The sequence below is a fragment of the Anolis sagrei genome, chromosome 3, assembly GCF_037176765.1.
Source record: "Anolis sagrei isolate rAnoSag1 chromosome 3, rAnoSag1.mat, whole genome shotgun sequence".
NCBI classification, from domain to species: Eukaryota; Metazoa; Chordata; class Lepidosauria; order Squamata; family Dactyloidae; genus Anolis; species Anolis sagrei.
In genome coordinates, this window is record NC_090023.1 from 84,481,108 (window position 1) to 84,508,216 (window position 27,109).

Consider the following 27,109-nt stretch of genomic DNA (forward strand, 5'->3'; position numbering starts at 1 on the left):
CACCGTGGCCAAGTCAGACTTCCCAAGGTACGGGCGCAGCTGGCGCACAAGTTTTAATTGTGCAAAAGCTCCCCTGACCACCGCTGAAACCTGGGGCTCCAGCTCAGCGATGAATCTAGGAGAACTCCCAAACTGCGAACCTGCGTCTTCAGGGGGAGTGTAACCCCGCCCAGCATAGGCTGTAACCCTATACCCTGTTCGGCCTTTCAACTGATCAGGTGTACCTCTGTCCCTTCCACACAGTTGAATAAAATCCCACATTTTCTGCTTTGAACTTGAATATATGACAGTACGGAATCAGATAGACCAGTTCAATGCAGATATTGTGGGATTGTCTGCCTTGATATTCTGGGTTATATGGCTGTGTGGAAGGACCCTGGGTAGATGGAGCTTCTGTGGCCATTGCCAGGCTATGGAACTCCCTCCCTAGGGTGGCCAGGAAGGTTAATACATTTTTATGCTGAATAGGATAAGATTCTAATGTTGTAAAGTGCTATTTTAAGGTCTGTATAAGGTCTTTTAAATAATGTTAATGATTTATTTTGTATACATTTTAAATTACTTTTAAAATAACTCGTATATATTCTTTTATTAATTATTGTTATAGTTTTATCTGTATTGTTTAAATATAAGTTAACTGTCTTGATGTCCACTGTTGGGAGAAAGATGTGATATAAATCCATGAATTAAATATTAATGGATGAATGGATGAATCTTTTCTGGTAAATAGTGATTATAGGGTATATCATTCAAAATAACAGCAATGTATCAAATTTCATATACAGGCCCAGAGTTACAAACCTCCCACTTACATATGACCTCTAGCTACAAATGGCAATGAGACAACAAGAAGTGAGAGAAATTCTACCCCTAGGAAGGAAAATTCACTCCTGTATGAGTTATCATGGGAAAATGATATCTCCACTGAAGCTTTCTCACCAATCCTTGTTTCTACAACAACCCAACATTTTCAAAATCCAACTGTCACAGGGACAGAAAGTGAGACTAAAAATTCTTTTGATCGGAGCACAGACAGCAAATCAAATGCCACAGGAGTATGAATCCTTCCCAATGCGATTGAAAACTTTTTAAAAATGGCTGGAGTTGCACTTAAAGATATACATGTTCTGACTTACATACAAATTAATCTTAAGAATAAATCTACAGAACCTATCTTGTTCATAATCTGGCGATTGCCTGTATCTGAAATATTATACAGTGATACATTCACTTAAGAGTTTAATTCATTCCTTGACTGAGCTCTTAACTCAAAATCTCTTATCTCTTAACTCAAAGCATGTTCTTCATACTGTATGCATTTCAGCCTCCTTCCCTCTCTTGCTCCCTCTCCCTCTCTTCATGAAGTCAAACATACCAGGTAATAGCTCTTAAGTCAAAATGCTGCTCTTATGTCAAAGCAAAGCAGGGTCGAGCACCAGCTCTTAACTCAAAACACATTTCAGTTGGGGTGCTCTTAAGTAGAGGTTCCACTGTATATTGCCTTCAAATTTAACTGTAATAGAAATTAGATATGTTATCTTTTAAAACTGCACACCATTTTGCAGGCAAAGTTGCTCAGATACGCCTTGAGCTCGACTCCAATTTCATCACAGTGCCAGATGAGGTGATTGAGGCATCTGCTTGTCCAATTTTGTGGGATTCTTTTAGGCTTGTTCTTCCTGAGACTGTGGAAGAGGTCCTTGGGGCTGTGAGGGCGACCACGTCGGCTCTAGACCCTTGCCCATCTTGGCTAATTAAATCGGCTAGGGAGGGGTTGGTTGATTGGTTTGTGTTGATCATTAATGCATCGTTGGAGCAGGGGATTTTTCCATCTCATTTGAAACAGGCTGTGGTTCGTCCACTCCTCAAAAAGGCTTCCCTTGACTCCACAGTGGTGAACAATTACAGACCGATCTCCAACCTCCCTTTTTTGGGTAAGGTGTTAGAACGGTTGGTCGCCTCCCAGCTCCAGGGCTTTTTAGATGACTTCAACTACCTAGATCAGTCACAGTCTGGGTTCAGGCCTGGTCACGGCACCGAGACAGCCTTTGTCGCCTTGGTGGATGACCTCTGTAGAGAGCTGGACAGGGGGAGTGTGACTCTGTTGGTTCTCTTGGACATCTCAGCGGCTTTCGATACCATCTATCATGGTATCCTTCTGGGTCGACTCTCTGGGATGGGTCTCAGGGGCACAGTTTTGTTGTGGCACCGGTCCTTCCTGGAGGGACAAACCCAGATGGTGAAGCTAGGAGATGCCTGCTCGGACCCCTGGCCTTTGACCTGTGCGGTCCTGCAAGGCTCTATTCTGTTTCCCATGCTTTTAAACATCTACATGAAACCGCTGGGAGAGGTCATCTGGAGTTTTGGAGTTAGGTGCCATCTCTACGCAGATGACACACAACTCTACTACTCTTTTTCCACCTAATTCCAAGGAGGCCTTTTGGGTGCTGGATGAGTGCCTGGCCGCTGTGTCTATCTGGATGAGGAAGAACAAGCTGAAGACCAATCCCGACAAGACAGAGGTCCTCCTGGTCCATCGCAAACCGGATCGGGGTATAGGGTGGCAACCTGTGTTGGACAGGGTTACACTCCCCCTGAAGCCACAGGTCCGCAGTTTGGGAGTTCTCCTGGATTCATCGCTTACGCTTGAGGCTCAGGCATCGGCGGTGTCCGGGAGGGCTTTTGCACAATTGAGACTCGTGCGCCAACTGCAACCGTACCTCGCAAAGGCTGATCTGGCCGGGGTGGCCCATGCCTTGATCACCTCTAGTTTGGACTACTGTAATGCGCTCTATGTGGGGCTGCCCTTGAAAACGGCTCGGAAATTCCAACTGGTCCAATGGGCAGCAGCCAGGATGTTAACTGGGGCTCCTTACAGAGAGAGGTCAACCCTCCTTTTCAAGGAGCTCCACTGGCTGCCGTTTATTTTCCAAGCTCAATTTAAGGTGCAGGTGCTTACCTACAAAGCCCTAAATGGTTTGGGACCATCCTACCTGCGTGACCGTATCGCCATTTATGAACCCATGCGCTCACTTAGTTCATCCAGAGAGGCCCTGCTCGTGATTCCGCCAGCGTCGCAGGCGCGTTTTGTGGGGACGCGAGACAGGGCCTTTTCTGTGGTGGCCCCCCGACTCTGGAACACCCTCCCAAAAGATCTTAGACAGGCCCCTACATTGGCAGTCTTTAGAAAGAACTTGAAGCCCTGGCTGTTCCGATGTGCCTTCCCAGAATAGGAAAACCCAATACCAATTCCCAGAAGCACTTTATTAGAACTAAGATTGCTGCACTCTGCACACTGCACTTACCCTATAATCCTTACATATCACCTGTCACATCAGCACTTTTAATCTGTACCAATTACTCTGGCCCGGCCCAGTTTTATTGTGTCTTGGTGTATTGTTTATTGCTTGTTGTTTAATATTGCTTTAACTGTTTTTAATTTGCTTTAGGTGTTGTATTGTTATGTTGTGTTTTGAGGCCTTGGCCTTTGTAAGCCGCATCAAGTCCTTCGGGAGATGCTAGCGGGGTACAAATAAAGTTAATAATAATAATAATAATAATAATAATAATAACTCCTGGTTTGATGATAAAAACAGAAATCTCCTATCATATTCTTAATGTTTAGCAACTCTCAGAAGAAGAAGGAGTTGGTTCTTATACCTACTTTTTGGAACTTGACTCAGAAAATACACTCACTTCCGATTTCCAGGTGTTTATCTCCCCAATCATGCAAACAGAAAACATGTTTTGTCTTTATTTATTGTTTTCAAAAATGCCAGGTGTTTCAGTGTTTTGAAAAACTTACTGGAGGGATAGTATAGTGAATGCAAGATTCTACCATTCATAGCTGTTTTAGCAACAGAACAAGATACCATGCCTTAAGATGACTTTGTATTTAGAAGCTGACATAATTAGTTATATGCTGAATTTGCACCAGCCTTGCAGACCAAATGAATTTATATTACATTGTAGCTTATTGCCACATAGGTAAATCATTCAACCCAAAGCCTTCTATGCTAGGTTACCACCATACATGTGTGTATAAAAGGACAGAAAATCTTTCTACTGGACTATGCCATAACTGTGCTACTGACATTTACCATTTGCTGTTGGTGGTATTTGCTGCATTAATTCAATAAGATAGCTCTGTGATCTTTATTCATTAAAACAAATATAATAACATCTAGAAGAGTGTGCATCGAGCACTCTGCTGCTGTCTGGCAGGCAAGACAAACTGAATTCACTGTTTCAACTTCAGTTCATCCCTGCAGGAGCTAAGGACTTTATTGGGAGGTTTTATATTAAAATTGGTTAGCACCAAGTTGATCAAATTACTAGATTTTTGGTGCATCGGAGGGATTGCTGCTGGCATTGTTGTAGAGCTCTCTGGCTGCCCTTGCATTGAAGCAGTCAGCTGAAATTAGCCCAGCTAGTTGGCAGCCAGCTTGGCAGAAACCGTCAAAGCAATTGTCAGCATAACTATTAATTTTTTTTAGAGCGGCCGGGTTATGGAGGACATCACAGCTTTCACTTGTGACATATAAGATCTGAAAAGGTTTATTGTCGAATGAATGTTGAGTATTCTCCCTCCTTCTCTAAATGTAAGACATTATTCTTAAGGTAATCCAACCCGTGAACCAATAGAAACTAGGAATATTTTGCAGTTTAGCCATCTATGAGGGTATATTTAACAACCATGATTAACAAGTTGTCCTCTCAAATTGTTTTTTTACCCAAAGATCTAAAATTTGACCTGATGTCATGGGATTTTTAAAATCATTAACACCACCTCTGGATTCATTCTGTGGGGTTTCTTGCATTTGGGTTAGGTGGCAAAGAAAATAACTTTGTGATCTTTTCCAATTTCATGATTAAATGACTTACTAGATCTTTTATTAGAGACATTGAGAAGTTAAAAAAGTTCCATTTCTATATTGATTTTCAATCCCCCTGGCACTTCCAATGTCACATATGTAAGATTTTCTTCCCACTTTCCCCATGAAAATTTCTGTAAATATGTGGTGAGAGGAGGCTCTGACCAGCAGAAAAAAAACTTGGCAACTTGCTAAAAATGATGGCACATAGTTAAAGTGTGTTTAGATATGGCATCATATAATTCATGCTGCTATACAATGATCAATATCCCAACCATCACCCCTGTCGTAACAAAAAGACTCAGATCTCCAGGGTAAGGCTTGTGGGTAGCATCTATTAAACTCTTTTGTAACTACCATATATACATATCCTGAGCCTTACTGCATCTTCACATTCCTTGCAGGATTAAGGACTTCTCTCTACCTCTTATTTCACTTAAGGCAGTGGTTTTCAACCTGTGGGTGCCCAGATGTTTTGACCGTTAACTCCCAGAAATCCTAACAGCTGTTAAACTGGCTGGGATTTCAGGAAATTATAGATCAAAATACCTGGGGACCCACAGGTTGAGAACCACTGAATAAAGAGAAAGTACCATCACCTCTTTCCTTTCCGTGACCTTTCAAAGTATCTTCTAGAAAACCTGGCCATAAATATATAATAACCAATAAACAGAAGTAAGATGCCTTGTCTTCATCTAATGAGGGCTGTTGATACAACAAATCTGTTTGTGCTTCTGGGGCAGATAAGGACAATGACATCATAAGAAACTGGGAGAACCAGATGATAGGTTGTGTATCATAATATATAACAAGATTTTTGCTCTAAATAAATTTGGGGCAATAAAATCAGATTTTTTTTTCAATAAATTTGAGAAATATGGAGTTAATTTTATATGATTCATTTGGTGTCTCCTTATCTGTGTGCTTATGCTATCAGGTCAAACATACAGTTGGCTGGAAGGAATATGGGCTTCTCTCAGGCATAATGTGGCATAGGAGACAGATTAGCCTGGCGCATCCAATTGACACTGCACTCTAATCCATTTTAACCTGGAATAAATCAGCGTCTCTACGTTTATTCCAGGTTTTAAAAATACAGGGATAACTTGATTTACAAGTTTAATTTGTTCCATGACAGGGCTCTTAACTCAAGCACTCGTATATCAAGTCAAATTTCCCCATTGAAATGCTATTAATCAATTTCTCCAAAAACCACACAAATTTTCCCGTGTGGCCTGGTGGGTACCTTTGATGGGGGACTCCAGCCCAGGAAGAGCAAGGGACAGGATTCATTGCATTGAGTCACGGATCCCTCTCCCCCACTGCCAACAGCAGCAGAAGTACAGGAATTCCTTTGAGATATGGATCTGGCTCATATCTCAAAATGAACTTCAAAATAAGCAAAGGCTCATAAGTCAAGAAGCTCATGAGTAGGGGTGCTTGCAACACGAGGTTCTACTGTACATGCTTAGGACCAGTTCTTACTGGAAGATCTTTACAGGTATGGAAGCAGTATTGAGGCCATTCACAATCGCAGGAGGCAGTCCCTACAACCAGTGATGGCAGTGTCAGCATCTCTTTCCTGCTCTTTCCAAAGATCCATGGTGGAATTCCCCTACCAAAGCTCCATAGTGGCATTTTCAGTGTAGATTTGCCCTCCCTTTCAACTCTTCACAGCATTTGGGGAGTGAAGGTAAAATTTCATTGGAGAAAACAGAATTCAAATGGGGGGAGGGAAAACACATTTCTTTCCAATCCCAGTTATAGCTATACCTCTTTAACACAGCACTACAGTATTTCAAAAATAATAATGTGGGGAATTCTTTACTAGTCTTCCATATTTTTAATGGACCTTTCTGAGAACTGAGAAAAGATGGAATATATACAGATATAATGCCTGAGTGGTTATTAAAACACCTGCATTTTGAATTGAGGGCGTGCACACACACATATACATGTTTTAATGTCACAAATTCCCTGCTACAGGTATGTGGTCTCCATTACACGACGGACAATAGACTTGAATGACAGGAATGTAATGGAAGGAGTGGGATCAGTAACATGCTTTTGCTTTTTTCCTCATGTGTATGTGTCTGTGGATTTGGACATTACAGAAGCATAAATTCCCATACTGAGCTATAGTTTGGGGATTAGTGTTGAGTGCAAAGTGATTCTACAAAGGATCACCTGCCAGTAATGTCTTTTAGATGTTTATTTTGGTCATACAAAATCTTTACCATGGTCTGAAAAAAGGATAGACACAGGATCTGCTGAGGGACATTCTTTTTTCCCCTAGAAACTTTATCTGATATTTTGGTCACTATTCTAAAGAAGAAGAAAGAAAATTCTCATGTCCATGGCATTTTGATTGCACAGGAAGAAGGCATTATGCCGTTATTCAGTGTACTTCATTCCAACTGAAATCAACATGCTTGGCTGTACAGGGTTTTGAATAGTACAACCAAGCTGATAGAAAGAGGATTATGTGTTTGACTCATTGGAATGTATGACCTGATTTCAAATTGATTCAGTGGAATCAGAAAATTATATTTAATAATATCTCAAGGGAATAATTTGAATAAGTTTCACAATTAGACTTCATCAACAAATAACAGTTTTCAGTGTTTTTAAAAAATCATAATTATGCTTGATTTGGAGGGTGTGCCCCAAAGATAATTGCCCTTCTCTCTCTGAAATTACAGCAAATCATCATTTGATGCTCCACGTATATTTATAGTTTTGTATTCATGTCCTATCATATAAAAAGTACAGGGAGACTATCTCTGCATTTTCATTATCTTAACTAAAAACATCTTAACACGATCAACTGTACTTTATCTTTGTATGCCTATGTTTCACATTTTCCATATCCCTTGCTGCCACTGTATCTGATGAAATAGGCTCTTATCCATAATGTGCAATTTGGGGCAATCTTGAGACAGATGTGTATGTGTGTGCGTATGTGAAAACATTTGGGGCTCTTGGGTTCTGGCTTAAGACATGAACTGCTTTCTGAGCTTGTTACCTTCAAGTTTATTCTGACCTATAGCAAAGATGTCTCTGGGTTTTCACTGCAAGATTTATTCAGAGAATGTTATGCAATCTGTACAAAATGCTTTGTTTCATGGGCTGCAAATGATCTATATCCCCCCCCCCACCCAAAGATTCCCCCACCCCACCCAAAGATTTCCACTTCCAGGATCCATGAAAGCCCCACTTCTATATTTGGAGCAGAGATAAACAAGAAACAAATCCAACTTAGTAATTTACACCTCTAGGCAGAAACAATCCCCCCAATCCTGCCAAAGAGCAGCTAAGGAGTCTGTCCTGAAAAACAGTTGAAAGCAAAATTTCTCACTATTTTGCCCACTGCTGGGGTGAAAACTGGCAGTTATAACTTTTGCAATTGTTCACCATGGTTTAGAAAAGGAAAAGAAAGTAAAGCATTGCAAATATATTGTGAGTTGCTATTATTAGAATTCAAGAATCAACAACAAGAGACTTGAAGATTGATAGACCCTTTAAAAATTACAAGATTACAAAGCTATTTTTCCTAAGATGCTGACATATTAAAAATATTAATATAAAGGAAAACTCAAAGCCTGACACAAACCTTGCATAAAATAACAAAAGCCTCAGTCTTCTGCCCTTAAAGTGTCTTTTGTCTGCGATGAAGTTCTTCTATCCATTACAGCAAAGGCATGAATCCCCAGAGATCCGGATCTACTTTGTCAATATACAAAAATGATCCTTTTCTCCCATATTAAAGAAGACAGTGATAAATAAATCAACGTTTCCCAAACAAAAGATAAAAAAACTATATAATACAAAATGTAATATCAATAGTCTGTGCAGATAACAAGTGAACTAAGACAAATGCATACAAAAATGCAGGCCAAAATGCAATTCTAACAACTGCCTTGAAAAATGCGAACATACCGGGTGATTCAACTATGTTGCCATCATACACAGAAGGAATATGTATGGATCTTATTTCTTTCAACATATTAAGTTTGCATGTATTTGCAATCCATGTTATTAGCTGTGGGAACTTCATTCAGACTTGCATTTTTGTGGCCATTTGTCTTGGCTTGTCTGTTACGCAAAAGCCATTGATATTATCACTGTTTGAAATAATATAGACTATTTTTATCAATTGTTTGAGAAACGTTTATCTGTCCTGACCTTGTCTGCTGAGGGGTGGGTTCATCTTGAGTTTGTGTCTCTTTTGTATTTTTTTCCTCCCAATGATAGAGATCTAAAAGACTTGGCCGTGGTGGTCCACACTCTTTTTACATCCCATATGGATTACTGCAATGCACTCTATGTAGGGTTGCCCTTGAAGCCTGTTCGGAAGCTTCAATTGGTCCAACAGGCAGCAGCCACGTTGATCATCCGAGCAGCATACAGAGAGAGGCCATCCCTCCTGTTGAGCCAATTTCACTGGCTGCCAGTCTGCTACCAAGCACAATTCAAAATGCTGGCTTTAGCCTATAAATCCCTAAACAGCTCCGGCCCAGCTTACCTGTCCAAACATATCTCCCCTATGAACCACCTAAGAAATTATGATCATCTGAGGAGGCCCTGTTCTTGGTCCCGCCATTCTTGCAAGTGAGACTGGTGGGGACGAGGGACAGGGCCTTCTCAGTGGTGACCCCTCAGCTATGGAACTCCCTCCCCAGTAACATTAGACCAGTTCTTTCACTTTAGAAAGAGTAAAAACTTGGCTTTGGGATCACACTTTCAGACAATAGTACATGGCAATTACAGATGTGGAATATGTACGGAACATCTTTGGACTATGATTATGGATGGTGTGATTTTATATGAAATGTAATATTTTAAAATGTTTTAAATGCTTAATATGTATTAAATTAATTTTAATATTAATATTACTGGAATTGTATATGTTTTAAGGCATTGAATAATTTACTACATGTCCCCTTGAGTCCCCTTCGGGGTAGAGAAAAGTGGGATATAAATAGGGTAAATAAAATAAATAAACAAATAGATAAAGAATATTTCCCTATTGATAGCTCACTAAACATCTCACGTCACTACAAGTGATTCAGACTAGGTTGAAATATCTCTCCCACTTTTACATCCTTGTCTATCTGTTTTTGAGAAACAGAGGGGAATAAGGTTTTATGTTTCTGACATCTATATTTCTCAGTAATATTTCAGCTGATTCCCACTAAAGATACCGTGTGTTTCATAAGAACTGTCTTGTTCATAAGTAGTAGCTGCATAAGTTTTGTTGGGAAGTAGCAACAAGCCTTAATGTAACTTTATCATCTGAGAGATTTCCTTGAGAAGAAAACCTGACGGCTGATTTTAGTTGGAGCTAGCTATAAATAAAAGGATCTTGACTAACCAATTCAAAATAAGTAATGAAATTATAGGTGGCAAACTAATTTTTCTGCAGGACTTTGTGTCTGAATTTAAGAAAGCAAAAATATGTCATTAAAATCCCCTGCAGATCTTCATTGAAATAAATGATAAGATCATGTTACCTTACAACCAGAGAGAGTAATGATGACTAAAAGTTCCAACATTCCTTACTGGAAGCCATACTCGATGTGGGAATTGTAGATCAAAATATCTGGACTACAAGTTCCAACATTCCTTACTGGAAGCCATACTCAATGTGGGAATTGCAGATCAAAATATTTGGACAAAAATATCTTAATATCATACTACAGCTCTGAAGTAAGATATTAAGATACTACCATTAGTTTGTGTTATGAAATGGATTTTGTTAGCAAATAGACATCAGAGCTATTCTTTTGGGAAACCAGTCAAGCGATAAAGCTGTCAAGGAGGTATATTCATTAATCTGTTGAACACAGAGTTGGTGGTCCCATAAATTACACATACCAGGTTAAAATTCCAAATTACACTAATAATAATAAATTGTTTTAAAAATCAGGACATTCAAGGTAAGCAATTTAAGAATAAATTTTAAAAAGTCACACAAGGAAAAAAGCAGAAAAGAAAAATGCAAATTGTGAAAACACAAACTGGATGTTAGTTTATTGTGAACTATAACTATGCTATTGCAAAAAAGAAAAGAAAAAGGAAAGACTCTTTTTAGCCAGTTTAACTAGCAGAAGCTTCACAGCCAAAAAATGTAAAATAGAATGGGTCTGGCATTATCTGGACTTCTGCATTCACACTTTTGGCTCCACAAACTGGATAACATTCAAAGAAGTGCAATGAAAATGGCAATGTGTCTGAAATCCCAGACTGTAAAGAAATGACAAAAGGAACGGCACTGGGTCTTTGAGTCCACAGAGAAAAGAAGATGCAAAGAAATTGCACATGAATAAATGCTATGAACAGTATGGTAGATAGTTGTTCCCAGCTGAGTACTGAGAGCGTGGGGTAGGGGGTCTGGGGCAGTGTAATGAAGACCTATTTAAATACCAGGAAACACGTCCAAGCTATTTTAAAAAATGAATTACTCAACAAATCCTGATGCTGCATCATTTGGTTTAACTCTCTCCCTATCATTATCAGAGACAGTTGATCCTTCTACTTCAGGGTAGCATAATAGGTTGCTAGATCTATGTCTTCTCTGTTTTCAGTAAAGTACCTGAACAGCTCAGAAGCACAAGTTCCATTGAATCATTTTCTTTCTGCTGTTCATTCAGGAATGGTCTCACTAATAGACAGAGTGAGACAGAGTCTGAGGGTGAAATAGCATGACCATGACGTGTTGAAGGATACAGTGGTGTAGTATGTATAGCCTGCCCTATGCCTTCTGGGCTAGCCTGTTGCCTGCAGATGATGTCCTATTGATGGCATTAAAGTGAGATTCAGTTCCCAGCCCAGTTAGCTTCTGTCAAAAAAAGAGATGCAGGAAACCATATAGCCTTCAGGCAACAAAGGAATTTAGGCCATTTCTTGATAAACTTATCAGAATTACCATTAAAATTGGTTTGGAATCTGTTCAGACAAATATATCATTCTGAGAGTCAGCATGATGTAAGTGCTTTCCATTCGGACGAGTAGGACACTGAGAAATCAGGATTTGAATCCCTACTCAGGCATAGAAACCAACTGGGTGATTTTGAGCCTTGGAGCAAGGCAAAGGAAGGACTGAACAAATCTTGACAGGAAAACCCCATGACAGGCTTGCCTTATGGTCTCAATAAGTGAGAAATGACTTGAAGGCACACAACAGCATCAAAAGCAATACCAATTCTATCAACGTGTTCTTTTGTTTGTTTGACATATTTTACATTTACACCAATATATAAAATTAACTTCCATTCTAACTTCAAAGCAGCAGTAATGCTAGCTTAGTAACATCTGCTACCCAACTTCCCCTTTCCCAGCTAGACAAAATTGTACTGCTGACCACCACTTCTCCCCTGGCAAGAGCCAGTAGCTCAGGGAACCATTATAATCCATTTTAATTCATTGCCAGAGAGGATGAGTCATTGCTAGAAGTTTCTGCAGTCTGTAGGCTGAAAACTTTGAAGCTTCCATTACACGTCTTCCCTGTAGCAAATTAGACTTAACTAGACACATTAGCTTTTCCAAGAGTCATGCATTTACTGATTTAAATAATAGAAAGATATAGTTTTATAAGGAAATTTCTCATATATCAATATAAACTATTTAAAAATATATTTTGCAAACATTCAATTGAAGCAAAAAAAATTCTTTCACAGCAACATATCTGAATACTTACTTCATAGTTCCTATTATTTGTGTATCCAAATAATAATTTTGAACCTATTTTTATTTAATTTTGAACCTGATATTTTATGATGGATGGATAATCAGGATACCAGTAGCTAGAGGATGCTGAAGAGTCTTGTTTGCACCAAGGAAACAGCCAACTTGTGGCTTTCCTTAAACAGCTGGCATAAAGAACCATCTTCTCTGAAGAGCAATGGATATGTTCTGGAACAATGGAGACTCTCCTGAGGGAATGTTGTGCAGTGTCCCTCATGCCCCACCACTTTAAATTAGTGCCTCTTCTTGTTTAATGTGTAGCCAGCCATGGTAGCCATCCTATACAGAATTGACAGCCTGCCCAGGACTAATCTCAATCTTCCTGCCCTCATCCATAACTCAAACTTCTATTAAAGTATCTATTAAAGCTGCCCTATGTATGGCCAGGCCATTTATCCATTACTTAATCAAGTAATATGTAGTCTGACAAACAGAAACATTCTATGGTCCCAGACAATAGTATTTCACATCATTTTCTATCTCCACCCCACTCTCACACTGGAAATCCTGAAGTTAACTGGAATCTTCTGACTCCAAAGCAAATGTTTTACTATGGATCTATTTCCCCTTATCAAAGTACAGAAACTGCTATTTAGTTGACTTGACAAATTTTATAATAGTCCAGGAGTGCAGGTTGAGAAACATGCTTTTTCAGGTTTTGTCATTACTTTCTCTTCGTGTACCCAGAATAGCATAGCTGTGCCATATTAAGACTTATTTTCTGGTCAACTCCAAATATGACCAGAAAAATTGACAGCACCTTGACCCAGGAGTCATGGATGTTCTAAAAGTCTTCATGCAAAGGTTAGAAATGTACTGACTACCTTCAATTACATTTGAAATCAGAAGTACCATAGTTACTAGATATTATTACCATTAATGCCATATACTGAATATAAAAGACAGTGGTTTTGTGTGCCCTTTGGGACATGAAAGAAATTGTCTCCTTATTTATTTCAGGAAAAGGGGTCATCTGTGCAGAGACTGACTGGGAAGCAGGCACAAATCATCACTGTCCCTTGAAACTGTTAGGGATGAGGATGGTTTCTTTGAATACTAGACCTTTCCTATATGGAATAGAATATTGTACAATGCAGTATATAATCAGTTCATGCAATAATATACATATTCTGCTAATGATGATTAATTATGTCATAGTAAAGTGGATGTTGTATTTAAATGTACAACTGGCTAATAGCACAACAAAAGCAAGACAAAAAAATGAAACCTAAATTATCAGGTGTCTAAAATGTATAATTATCAGGTGTCTAAAATGTATTTTAAAAGGTAGGCACACAGTGTCTTCCATGTAAGAGAAAGAGGCTGCATTATTAGAGTTGAACACTTTCAAAGGCTCGTCATTTATTACTTGCCACAACCGAAATGTCATATGTGGAAGCAATGTTCTCTTTTCCCTAAGCACTGTTTATAAAACCATATCAAATCAATAAAAGCATGAATTATGTCCTCATGTCTCCTGTGGCCTAACTGTAATCTATATTTATTTACACTGCAAAAGTCAAACATACACGTATCTGAACTGGAGAACTACATAGACTCTCTAGCCACAGTCCTTTAACTATTCCTAGAAAAAAAGATTTCTTAGTTTCATTATTTTTAAGATAGATTACTAACTTGATTAGCACTCAGTGGTTTGCATCTAAAACTTCAGTATAAAGCTTTCTCTTACTGGTCCCTAACATGATGGATAACCCCATGATAAAGGCGTCTAAATGAAAATGCTGACATAACCTCATCTATAGCTGTGCAAATAGTGCTGTTGCTGTAATTATACTTTATACTTGAGCACCGCTAGATATATTGCTAGTTTTTCATCATATTAATCAGGGTTTGGTTGCTCCAATTGCCATAAATTATAAAGGAGTCTCCTCTGTAAAAGGGGGAGATCGGCTGAGCACTTAAAATTATGTGAGTTATGAAATAAGAGGGAAAATAAAGGAAAACATTTTACAGCCAAATAAAAGACAGAAATACCTTCAGCACGTCATTATGCTTTGCTTCAGGGGCAAAACAAGAAGTATTTCACCTCGCTCATACTTGTGATGCACTAGCATCTCCTGATATGCCAGTACCAAATGAACAGATTATGCCATGCAAACTTAATCAGGCATTTGCCCAGGGAATCTTCTATAAATCAAGGGGCTGTGATGTATTATCAGCCATAGATCAAGCCTGCTGTACAACAGGGAAACAAAATCACAGTGGCCTCAAAAAGGAGCCATTGCAGTAGTCTGTATGACCTGACTGATCAAGTTAGACTTTTTTGTCTACCAGTTCAGAAATGTAGAAAGACAATTTGTTTTTAGATTGACATTAATGAGAACATTTATATTAATTTCACTGGGCCTCAAATTGTATTCTGGACAAGTAAGACTCAAGATTGCTGTTAGTAAACTTAGGAATTTTTATAATTTTATTAATGAGATTTTTATGCACTATTGATTATACTTATGTCATTGTATTTATACTTATGTATCATTGTCTGCATGTGGCACTTGCTTCTGTGAGCCCCCCCCCCCCCCGAGTCCCTTTGGGGAGATGATGACGTGGTACAAATAAAGATGATGATGATGATTATTATTATTATTATTATTAAACTTGAGCGACAGAGGACAATCCTTCATAAGCAATTTCTTAAATATTAGAATATGTTATGCCCAAATTATATAAGCTGTTTGTAGCAAGTAGGTCACTTGACACTACATAAAAATAAGATTATTAATTAGATAAAAATAAAATGATTAAAGCAAGAGTAACATAGACTTGATTTAACCAAAAGCCATGCAGCTCTTCTGTGTCTAATTAGTCCACTCAGAACCATTCTACTAAATGGATTAATATCCCTACATTTTTTCATAGATTTTTCATATAGACAGTATTTCATTAATTAGTATGTAAGCTCTGCTGGCCTCCATCCTCCACTGTTGCTTCCTTGAACCACCGATTTCTTGAATCACTGCTCACACAAAATACTTGTTTGTTAGCAGGTGCTCTAGAGAATTGTTCAGATGCAAGAAGCACAAGAAACCCTATAAGTAATTAAACAATGAAACTCTACACACCACAGTCAATTGAGAGTCAGGAGGAGATAGGTGTTAGAGAGAATTTCTGTTGTTAGGAACATATCTGAAAAAAATTACCAGAGAGAAACTAATTCACAGGAGTTACCATAGTGTTATTCTGACCCCTGAAGGATGGAATCAGGAGTTAAATTCATATACGTATTTTCCAATTACTTAATATATTCTATGAATGTCAAACCTTTCACCTGTGTTAGCACAATTTATTAGTGTCTGTCCCTCAACTTGTCCTAGAAAATTAAAAAAAAGATAGCAGATACAAATAGAAAAGCGCAAGGAGTGAATCATTCCATGCTGGTAGTGATTCCATGCTGGTTGCAAGCAATGCAAGTACCTACTGCAAAGTTCATGACAACTGATTTACCATATGGTCTTGAAATAAAAATGGGGAGGGGTGCTTCTCAAATGCAAGGACTCTGCATTTTTTATTATTTAACACATTTTTGAGGGGGTGTTACATTGAAGCTACATGAACCTGAAGGACACAGGAAAAGTGTTGATGAGTCCAGTTACATCACAGGGCCCTGTTTATTCAATAATAAAGGATCTGATTAGTTAAATGATGATGATGAGATGACTGGATAATGTACACTTTTCCCCCATGGGAAGAAATTATATTGTACAGTGTCTGTGCTGCTGGAAGGTAATAATTGTGGTGGGAAACTTCTTGTGGAAAGGCATTTGATTATACAAGATACACTACAAGGATTTTTTTTTTGTTGCCTTCAGTTACATCTAGAAATCATTGCAACTTGATCTTTCTTATTCTGTTTAATTCCACCTCTCTGTGCATAGAATTCCCTTCTTACAATGCTTGCCTTTTGAAAAAAGGTGACTATTTTTCAGCCTAAGGAAGCTTTCTGTGTCCTTTTGACCCTTGGTTAAGAGGTAGGGTCATATTTGACCTTGTTATTACTTCATTCTCTCAGCTGCATCAAGCTTCAAAGTTCATAACCAAGTAAAGTTCCACAGCACACTTCTTGCCACCTGGACAAAGAATAACCTAATAGCATCCTAAATCCAAGGGGACTTAACACATGCTGCCTCTTAGAAATATAAAAGGAGTTTCTCTTAGTGTCTTCCATTCTCTAAAGGAACTAGGTACGGTTGTCCTTTCCACCCCGCACATTTGTGGGTGCTTCATTTCCAGTTTACTTCTGTGTAACCTTTCTCCAAGGAGAATGCAACCAACCTGAACCTTGTTCAAATATGTAGGGCTGAGGAGCAACCCCAGATGGGGCTGAGTTAGAAGCATTGAAGCCCTAAGGATTTTGTTTGATGTCAGAGAGAACTCTGTTGGGGGGAGGAAGCCCACAACCCCACAACTCTTTCTCCATCTTAGTTGCCAGCAGCCTTCCAAAGTTAACCAAAGTGACTGATCCTGGGCGTGATGATGTTATTAGATGCAATCAAGTTACATAATCATCGATTATGCACAGCTACATCTATCTTCCTCCATGTAAAGCTGCATCTCTTCACCTCCCATCCATTATGCATGAACCACCAGCTGTACATGGGAGTCTATATTCCAACAACACACTATGGAACTTTAGCATTGCAGTGCTGAGCCTTGCCTTGCACCACGTCATCACTATTGATTCCCAGAGTCACTCCCCCTCCCCCCTTCTCAAAATGCATTTTGCAGAGATAGCATTTCATCATGGGTGCTCCTTGGTGCCCAGGGGATTCTAGCTCTCACTGGACTATGCCAGTGCCCCAAACCCTGTTGCCCCAGCCAGCCAGTCACAGGAAAAACTGGCAAGACCCCAGCTCTCCATCCAGCCTCATTGCACGTGGCTGGGTCTGAAGGTGTCAAAAAGACCTCAAGTTACCAGAAAGCTATTTTCGCAGACAGGTAGCAGACAAAACGGCTGGGGGCCACCTGAAACACTCAGCGCTTTCTTGAACACCTGCTCCCTTCTTCTCTTTGTGTGAGAGTGCTTTCATTTGCTATCCCCCCCCCCCCCCGTGGATAGTGCATGGGGGGGGGGGGAAATAGCAAATGAAAAGCCTGGTCATCCCTCTAAAGGTAAGCAGTGAATCATCCTTTAGAGTTCTTTCTCCCACCCTGGACCTTTCACAGATATATAAACCGCCCTTGCCTAGTTCCTATATACTTCACAACCTCTGAGGATGCCCGCCATAGATGTGGGTGAAATGTCAGGAGGGAATGCTTCTGGAACATGGCCATACAGCCCAGAAAACTCACAGCAACCCAGTGCTGTCCATTAAAACCTTGGGACAGCACATCCCCCTAAAGTTCAGCTACTTGGTCCCAATGGCGAAGGCTCTCTGTCTCCATTGCAGCTCTCTCTCCCAAAATGCTGCACAGAGTTGGAAATACAATTAAAACAGTGGGAAATCTTTCAAGCCAGGTATGTGAAGGAGGGGGCAGGTTTCCTATGAGATGGGTTCTCCGGCCAAGAGCCCCCTTTTCACGGCTGTAGATCCTTTCCAGCCCCACCAAAAAAAAAAAACGGAGGAAGAAGGGAGAGGAATTGGGGTTTTCTCACACTGCATACAGGCTGATCTCCTACATCAAGGAGGCAAAAGGGAGGGAGGGAGTTAGGGAAGGAGGGAGAGAGACAGCATCCTTGCTCCTGCTTTGATTTATCACAAAATGCACTCTCCAAAATACCTACTGCAGTTGTTCCAGCGAGCTGCCAATAATAGCTCGGTCTCCACCACACACACACACACACACACACACACATTCCCATCCACCAACCCCGAGTGTAATGCAGCAATCATGAAAGTAGTCATTTCTATTACAAGCTTGCCAAGTTCAGCAATACCTCTTTTATGTTGGGGGTTTGAGAGAGAAAGACTGGGAAGAGTCAAGGCGGGGGGGGGGGGGGAGAGGAAGGCGAAAATGACCTTACCCACCACAGTCTTGCAAAAGAGTCTTCTCCCGGTATCAGTCAGTCAGGTAATTGCTGGTCATCACAATGCGTAGCCAGGGAATCCACGATTTTGGTGGGAATATATATATATATATTATTTTTAGGGAGGGGAGGAAAAAAAACTCCTCCAGGCTTCTTTCCCTCGCGCGTCCCTCTCTTCTTCTTCTTCTTCGCCTCCTTCTCCTCCTTCGTCTTCCCCCTCTTTTTCCCCCCCTTTCCTTGCTAGCAATGAATACGAGGAAGGCGATGCCCATTCACAAGTGCCAAGTTCACCATCCAAGCGGATAATTCCATCTAGAGCCTAGAGAGAGAGAGAGAGATCCTTTTTTTTTTTTTTTGCCTCCCGCGAGTTCGCAAAGTGGCCAGGTTTGGTGCGCCGAGGATGGTACGATCCAGGTGGGAAAGCGAGAATTGAAGAGAGGGAAGGAGGGAAAGAAGGAAAGAAGGAAGGAGGGAGGGAGGGCCAAACAGAGATCTTGGGGTAAGGGGTGAGGGAGGGGAAATCTCGCTAGAAGGGGGCCAAGCAAGAAGAAAAGATGGAGAACCCCCCAAGTCCAAGGCGAGAGAAGGAGTCCCGGATCCAGAGCATGGAGCCTTCCTTTTTTCAAACCAGCTTCTCAGCGCGCAAGGGAAAACGCCGATCCCACCAAGCAGCCATAAGGATGGAAGAGACTCCCAAATCAAGAAGAAGAAGAAGAATCGACAATCAAATAATCCCTCAAGTATCCTGGAATCGCGGATCCGACGGGGGGTTTTCCTGGTACTGTAGAGCTATGTAGGCAAGAGAGAGAGGGCGAAAGAGAGAGAGAGAGAGAGAGCGAGCACACAGCCTTTGCTGTTTCCCGAGGATGTCTCCTGGGTCCTAAAACTCTCAACGGGCACGGGATTTAGAAGGAGGAGGAGAAGGAAATGAGAAGATGTCTCCAGACCCAAAAAAGGAAGGGAAAGGGGTCAAGGGAACCCCAGGCTTGCCCTCCGGCCCGGCAAAGGGCTGATCTGGCGCGGAGAGGGCAAGCTCCGCGAGCTGCATCCAGGCGATCCGGAGTCAATGTGATTTTGGAGATGCCTTGAAGGAGGGCAGCGGCGGCGGAGCCAGCGAGGAACTGCAATGCATAAACGATCCCAGTGTTTCGACAAGATCGGCTTCGTCGGGTTGAATGCACGCCCGGCTCTGCTGCAAGTCATAAAGGAGATACTGTGACTGCCACCCAATGGAGGAACTGGCACTCGCCCGTCCACACGGCGCCTGGCTCGCAACAAGCCTCCCGGGGTAGAGCAGAGGGGGCTATTGGGGAAGGAAGGGGGAAAGGGGGCAAAGGCGAGGAGGGAGAGATCAATAGTGCCCAAGTGCCCACTGAGGCCAGGGAAGGAGCCTGGCTGTGGCCTCCCTTCTCCCTCCCCTCCCAACCCCCTTTTCAGAGAATGAGAGTCGGGGTGCCCCAATGGCCGGGAGGAAACGTTAGAGGTGAATCGCATCAGCGGTGTATGTGTGTGTCAGGAGCGACTTGAGAAACTGCAAGTCGCCTCTGGTGTGAGAGAATTGGTCGTCTGCAAAGACGTTGCCCAGGGGACGGCCGGACCTCCTTTTGATCTTTTACCATCCTTGTGGGAGGCTTCTCTCATGTCCCCACATGGGGAGCTGGAGCTGACAGAGGGAGCTCATCCCCGCTCTGCCCGGATTCGAACCTCCTCTGGCATCAGCTTCACTTTGAAGAGCTGCCCCTCCTCCCCTTTCCCTTATCTATTCTGGGATTTGTGTTGAAGCAAACTGGGGGCCTCGCTGTTGCCATGGGATCTTCTTTCTGCGAACTCTCTGAACTGTGTGGGAACAGAGAGAGAGAAAAGAGGAAAGGAAGAACTCTCTCTCTCTCTCTCTCCATCCATCCATCCATCTATCCCCCCCCCCCCCCCCTCTTTACACACCTTATTATCCTCGCCCTGCCTTTAACTCTTCAGGTATCCAACTCTTATGCTGCCCCTTCAGACAACAGAGGAGGTGTAAGGTGGCTCTAATGAGGAATGTTAGTGAAAAGGCGCATTTGCAGATGTTCGACAACTGCATGGTGATTTTATAAAAAAAAAATTGTTTCTACACATTCTCACCGCCTCTCTATCCCCCGCCCTCAGCAGCTAGATATAGATCGAGAAGCCGGTGATGCTTTACATGACTAAATGTGTGTGGGAGGTGGGGAGGGAAGGAGGGAGGGAGGGAGGGAGGGAGGGAAAAGAGGGAAGACTGCAATCCTAAGCCTCGACTTCGTGGGAAGCACATTTCTACAGGGTTTTTCAACTTCTCAATAAAGATAAGATTAAGCAGTGGGAAAACCTGGGTGAGCCACAGAACCAATTTGCAGCGTGATGGGTTTCGAGAACAGGGGTTGCCAACTTTTGGTCCCCCATGTGTTTTGGACTTCAACTCCCAAAAATCCCAGCTATCTTACCAGCTGTTAGGAATTGTAGGAGCTGAAGACCTGGAGGACCAAAGGTTGAAAACCACAGGTTTAGAAGGAAGGTATCATGAGAGTAGAGAGATCCATTGCGTTCAGAAAACCACAGCTAAACCATCTCCCAATTTGTTGTCGGAAGCTTTCATGGCTGAAATCAGTGGGTTGCTTTGAGTTTTCTGGATTGTATGGCCAGATCTCTCCTGACGTTTCACCCACATCTATGGCAGGCATCCTCAGAAGTTGAGAGGTCTGTTGGAAACTAGGCAAGTGGGGTTTATATATCTGTGGAATAATGTCCAGGGTGGGAGAAAGAACTCTTATCTGTTTGAGGCAAGTGTGAATGTTGCAAATGGCCATTTTGATTAGCATTAATAGAATCATAGAGTTGGAAGAGACCTTGTGGGCCATCCAGTCCAAGCAGGAAAATCACATTCAAAGCATCCCTGACAAACGGCGGCTGCAGCATTCAAAGCCAACACTCAGAAAAAAGGTGAATTCCAGACAAGAATCAATCAGGGCCAGCTAACACCTTCCAAAAAAGGATTATCCCTCACAGGAAGCAGCCAGGCTTTGAAGCTGCAAGGCCATTCTATGCTAATTAAGATTGCCAATTGCAACATTAACACTTGCCTCCAACAGACAAGAGTTTTTTCTCCCACCCTGGACATTCCACACCTATATAAATCCCACTTGCCTACTTTCTAACAGACCTCACAACCCGTGAGGATGCCTGACATTGATGTAGGTGAAACGTCATACCAGAGAATACTTCTGGAACATGGCCATACAGCCTGGAAAATTCACAGCAACACATTTACCAATTGATGTTATTCAGGAATATCATTCACAGGTTTGAGTGGATTTGAAATGCTGATTGTGGCAATTATTATTATTATTATTATTATTATTATTATTACTATTTTCTTTATTTATACCCTGCTTTCCTTCCTGAGAGGACTCAAGGTGGCTAACAATTGCACACTTTGATCAATTTAAAACAAAGGAAATCCAACCATAAAAAGCAATTCAACAGTATTTTGTGTGTTAGGTTAAAATGTAGCTAAAATACAATAAATACAATTAAAACATATTTTAAAACATTTGAATTCCCCCCCCCCCCACAAAAAAAATCCTACCACAACCTCCCCAGCAACATGCCCCTTGTCTTTCTCCAAATGCCTGTCTGCAGAAAATAAAGCCTTGACCAGCTTGGAGAAAGCCAGCAAGGATGAGGCCAATGTGGTCTCTCTTGGGAGGGAGTCCACAGTCTGGGAGCAACCACCAAAAAGGCCCTCTTCTCCCATCTTCCCTCCAAACATGCTTGAGTGAATGATGGACCAAAGAGAACCCCCCCCCTCCCAAAAAAAATGTCTACCACCTGCATAGAGAGAGCTATGGGCCTTCAGATAACTGGGACCAGAGCCGAATAGGGCTATGTAGGTCAAAACCAGCACTTTGAATTGTGCCTTGAAACCTGTTGGCAGCCAGTGGAGTGGTTGCAATAGAAAAGTACTCTCCATGTAGCCAGCCCCTGTTAACAGTTTGGCTGCTGTTTTTTGAAGTTTCTGAGCACTTTTCAAAGGCAGCCCCATGTAGAGTGCATTGCAGTAATCCAACCAGGATGTTCAACATGCGAGTGTGGAGTAGAGGAAACCACAGACCACCTATTACAATTCAGTCTAAGCCCTGTCACATGCCCAATGGAGGACCTTTTTATAGCAACACTAGAGGTACTCCAAGTGGCCAGCTACTGGTCAAAGGACTTTTAGTACAATGCCAAGTTTTAAAACTTTGTTTGTGTTCTTAAATACCGTACATTACAATGGTACCCTCACTTTGCTTCTGATACAATAAATAAATACCAGGATGTAATCAAGGCATGCACACTATGGCCAGCTCTGACTTCTCCAGGAATGGGCACACTTGACACTCTAGCTTTAACTGTGTAAAAGCACAGTTTAGGTTCTGGATATCCAACAGATAGCTCCTGCCTTTCTTTTCATATCAAGCTGATCAGATTCTGAGATCCTCAAGGAGATCCATCTTTCTGCCCCACCGCCTTTACAAATCTGACTGGTAGAAAAATAAGGTAGGTGCTTCTCAATGGTAGCCCCTTGGCTCTGAAATGCCCAGCTAAGGAGGCTGGTGTGACATTTTCCTTATTGTGCTTTCTTTGGTAGGCAAATACTGTTTAAAAAGGATTTCAGCCAGGCTTTTAGAACTGAATGCTTTTAAGGAAAGGACTTGTTAGAGGGTATTATGGTTTAGTTCTATTTTAATTATTGATCATCATTATCATTATTTATTCTATATCACTTATATGCTGCCTTTCTCCAAGAGTAGGATCCCAAGATAGTTCCATAAAAGAAATGTATGTTTTTAACTATCTGATAATAATTTTTATTTGTAATCTGTCTTAATTTGGGGGGGGGGGGTTCCTAATTTGGGGGGTGTGTGTATGAATAGAAATAATTGATCCTCCTCCTCTCTCAGTTTTAGCACAACTTCACCTGCTATTGATTCTGTTCTAGGCCTGATTCAAGGTGCTGGCATTTTTCCAGCCTTGAATACCTTGGGACCCAAATATCAGAGAAATGCCTTTCCTATTCTTTAACATCTCCTGCCAAGGCCTTTCTTTAGACCTTCCTATTCTTTAACATCTCTTGCCAAGGCCCTTTAGGTGGTCAGAACTATGGTATAATCTGTTAATAAAGAAAAAAGCTTCCTTCAAAATGAAACATCATCTCTCTAAAGCAAGAGTGGGACCCTGCTGATGTTAGATGCAAGCAGGGCTGCAACTATTTACATTAGTCATAGCCACCATAGCCAATGATGAGGGAAGCTGGAGGTTGCAATCCAGGAATATCAAATCCACTATACAATTCATTCATCTGTCTTTTTAGTGATTCATTATATCTGTAGAACTCTGGTTCACCATATCATTTAAAATTTGATTTTCTTCTTGTCAGCTTTCTTTAGTGCCCAGCATTTACAGTAATACATAGAAATCAGAAATTTGATGGCATGGGTCATTCTTCCTGTTGAATGATATTGAGAATGTGGCATGTGTTGCATCTACAAGCTTGAGCTTTTTTTACTCAACTTCTTTCACTAGAGGATTTTGCTACAAAAGAAAAAAATATTCTTGAGGGAGTGCTTCTGTGAAGCTTTGTTGATTACTAAAACTGCCATTATTATTACATGCAAAGTAATAGGTCGTGGATGCTCTCTGGATGTGCTAAGATGCCCATTCTTTCTCTTGAGCAATCTATTCCTTCTTACTTCCAAACCAGTGGTTCTCAACGTGTGGGTCCCCAGGTGTTTTGGCCTACACCTCCCAGAAATCCCAGCCAGTTTACCAGTTATTAGGATCTCTGGAAGTTGAAGACCAAGACATATGGGGACCCAAAGGCTGAGAACCACTGTTCTAAACAGACAAGTATAAGTAGTAATTTTGTACTTCGCCACTCACTTTTACTTCTGAATAAATGCAAATAATAACTTGGGGTGGTGGTGGTGGTGGTTGTAGTTTTCATCAAATGATTCAGTCATAATTTGCTGGTATACTTCAAATACCGCTTTTCTATAATTACTTGGATATCATCACCACCACCACTGCCATCACTCCTCACTATCAGCTTTAACAGTATTTTTATTTGTCACTTTTTGCTAATGATTATTTTGTCTGTCTCTTATACCATTAAGCTGCAAGTTTACAAACATTGTAGTGCCAAAACTGTGTCTTTATATGAATTTTTGTTTTATTTTGTTGTTTTTTAGTGCTGCTCTATTTTACAATTTAAACACGTATCTTGCTTATAAATGGCATTTTACTTATTATTTATTCATTCTTTGGTTTAATTGATATGCTATTCCTACTGGAATGGTTCAGACCTAGGCATAGGGGTGAAGCACAGACTGATTGTTTGGAAGAACTCCAGGATCCCAGTCGTGAGAATCTGGTCTTGGTTATAACAGCCTTCTTGGGATAACATATGGCATGTATTCTGTAATTCTGTAAAAGCATTTCCACATTAAGTTAAGGTAACAAAGTTCAAATATCTGACTTTCCAAGAAGCTAACTTGATACATGGTCACAATCTATAAAATCAATAAATAAATATTGTTCAGAATGTCTGCTCCAAACATGTTATATTTTAACTGATGTTAGTTCAAATAAGATCATAACCAGCAGACTATCAAGATTCCTAATGCATTTTTCAAGTGCAGGAAGTTTATTCACAATAGTCTTGAAGGTGTTATAAGAGTTTTCCTTCCTTTTTAAATACTGAAGCAGACAAAAATATGATTTTTTAAAGATTGCCATAAACTATAATAATTTATTGCTGTAAATTCCATGCCAGATATAGATATGCCAAAATTAACATTCTAAAAGTAAAATGAAGAAGCTGGACTAGTGTTTCCAAGGTCTTCCTTCTTCTAACCTGGACATCAGCAGTAGAAATGAGATGCTGCCAGAGCTAGTCTATACTTTCAGAAAACATGTTGGCTTTTTTCCAGCTTCTGAATGGATAGCTGCAAAAGCTCCAAAGCTGTCAATGCATGTGCTGAGAACGGAGATGAAGGGGACGGGTTTCTTTGCTCAGCATCTGAGTCAGAAGCAAACATAGATCAGCAGTCTGAGGATCCCACCTCTGCAGAGCAGGAGCAGCAGCCCCAAGGGGAGAGGGATACAGAGCCTGGGCAAGATCAGGGGATTCAGGAAGTAAACCAGGGACTAAGTATCCCAGCTAGACTGCAATTAAGAACTCATACCATTCAGTTCTGGAGATTCAGTCAGTTGGCTGAGAGGAGGGCCAACAGGTGGGGTCACTTGGGAAAGTGGCATAAGTAGCTGGAGACCAGACCTGCTAGGTGTTGGAAGCATTGTTGGTGAAATTGATACAGTTTTAATTTCTGCTGGTGAAACTTGACTGGACCTTGACTTTGTGTTTTGGCTTACAGCCTTGGTGTTGGTGAGATTACTTGGTGAGATTACTTGTTCAACATTTTGGGCAGAACTTTGGATACACTTGTGTCTCACCATTATTTTGGCTGACTGCTTTGGACTAGGAGATGGTGTGCAGCTGTTTAACAGTAATTTGGTGGACAGGACTCTGACAAAAGCTTTACATCATATAAAAGAGAGAACAGGCTTACTGGAAGGATTTTAAGGACTGAGACAACCAATTGTCTCAAAATGGGATAGGCAATTTTGCATGTAGAATTAATGTCATCTTTGTCCCCTCAAGCCCAGCCCCCTACAGGCTATGGAGGAGAAAATTTGATATTGTTGTCTCCAGTTGCAGGTTGGAAAATGATTCCTTGCAAGGAAATGTTATTTTCACAGGCCCACCAGATATACATAAAAAAGCAAATTTTGCCACATTTGTGCCACATAGTTTTGACGATGATTTAGTTATATGGGCTAATTTAAATGGAGTTCTATGCCATTTGGTCAATATTTTCTATTGTGTTTCTCTGGTCCTAACATGTTTAATTTTTTAAATTGAATTAATCCAGTGTTCAGTGTCTGACTCACTGCAATTTAAATCCTCTTTCCATATCTCAACTAATGTTTGTTTCATTTTATATTGTTTTTGAACTATTTTCTTATAAATGCAACTCTTCTCCTTCTCTAATTCCCATTTTAATATCTGATCGAAATCTGTGGATTTTCCTTTTTCCTCCACTCTATAATCCTTTGTTTCAAACCATTCCATAACAGCCAATTGTTTTGTCCACACTTGTCTTTTATCATATCCCAATCTTTAATTGTCCCATCAGGGTTTAAGAGCTCACCAATCAATTTCATTCCACTTTGCTTTAAATTTTTTATCACTTTGCCGAATATCCGTTTAGCAAATATTTTTATAACATGCCCAACTTTCTATGAAATAAGAAGTTAGTGCAGTGATCTCCCACCAGCATAGTTCCATAGATGAAAGGCTTTAAAATTTATTGAGTTTGTGAATATGAAAGTTGTATCTATGTCTGACATGCATGCATTCAGGCATGTATATGCATGCATTGTTTTC

The 27,109-nt window shown here is 40.8% G+C and overlaps 1 protein-coding gene across 4 annotated transcripts in view; it reads right to left on the bottom strand.

The window, feature by feature from the left end:
• The window catches only part of IL1RAPL1 (interleukin 1 receptor accessory protein like 1), a 989,733-nt gene extending 969,708 nt beyond the window's left edge, over positions 1 to 20,025 (bottom strand). Inside the window, exon 1 of one of the 4 annotated variants that reach the window (XM_067466766.1) lies at positions 18,604 to 20,021. The gene's annotated coding sequence lies outside the window, so the exon portion shown is untranslated. Of the gene's footprint in view, positions 1 to 18,603 lie in introns of all 4 variants that reach the window. The other 3 variants (XM_067466768.1, XM_060770127.2, XM_060770126.2) reach the window with 3 other exon arrangements.
• Between the last annotated feature and the right edge of the window lie 7,084 nt (positions 20,026 to 27,109).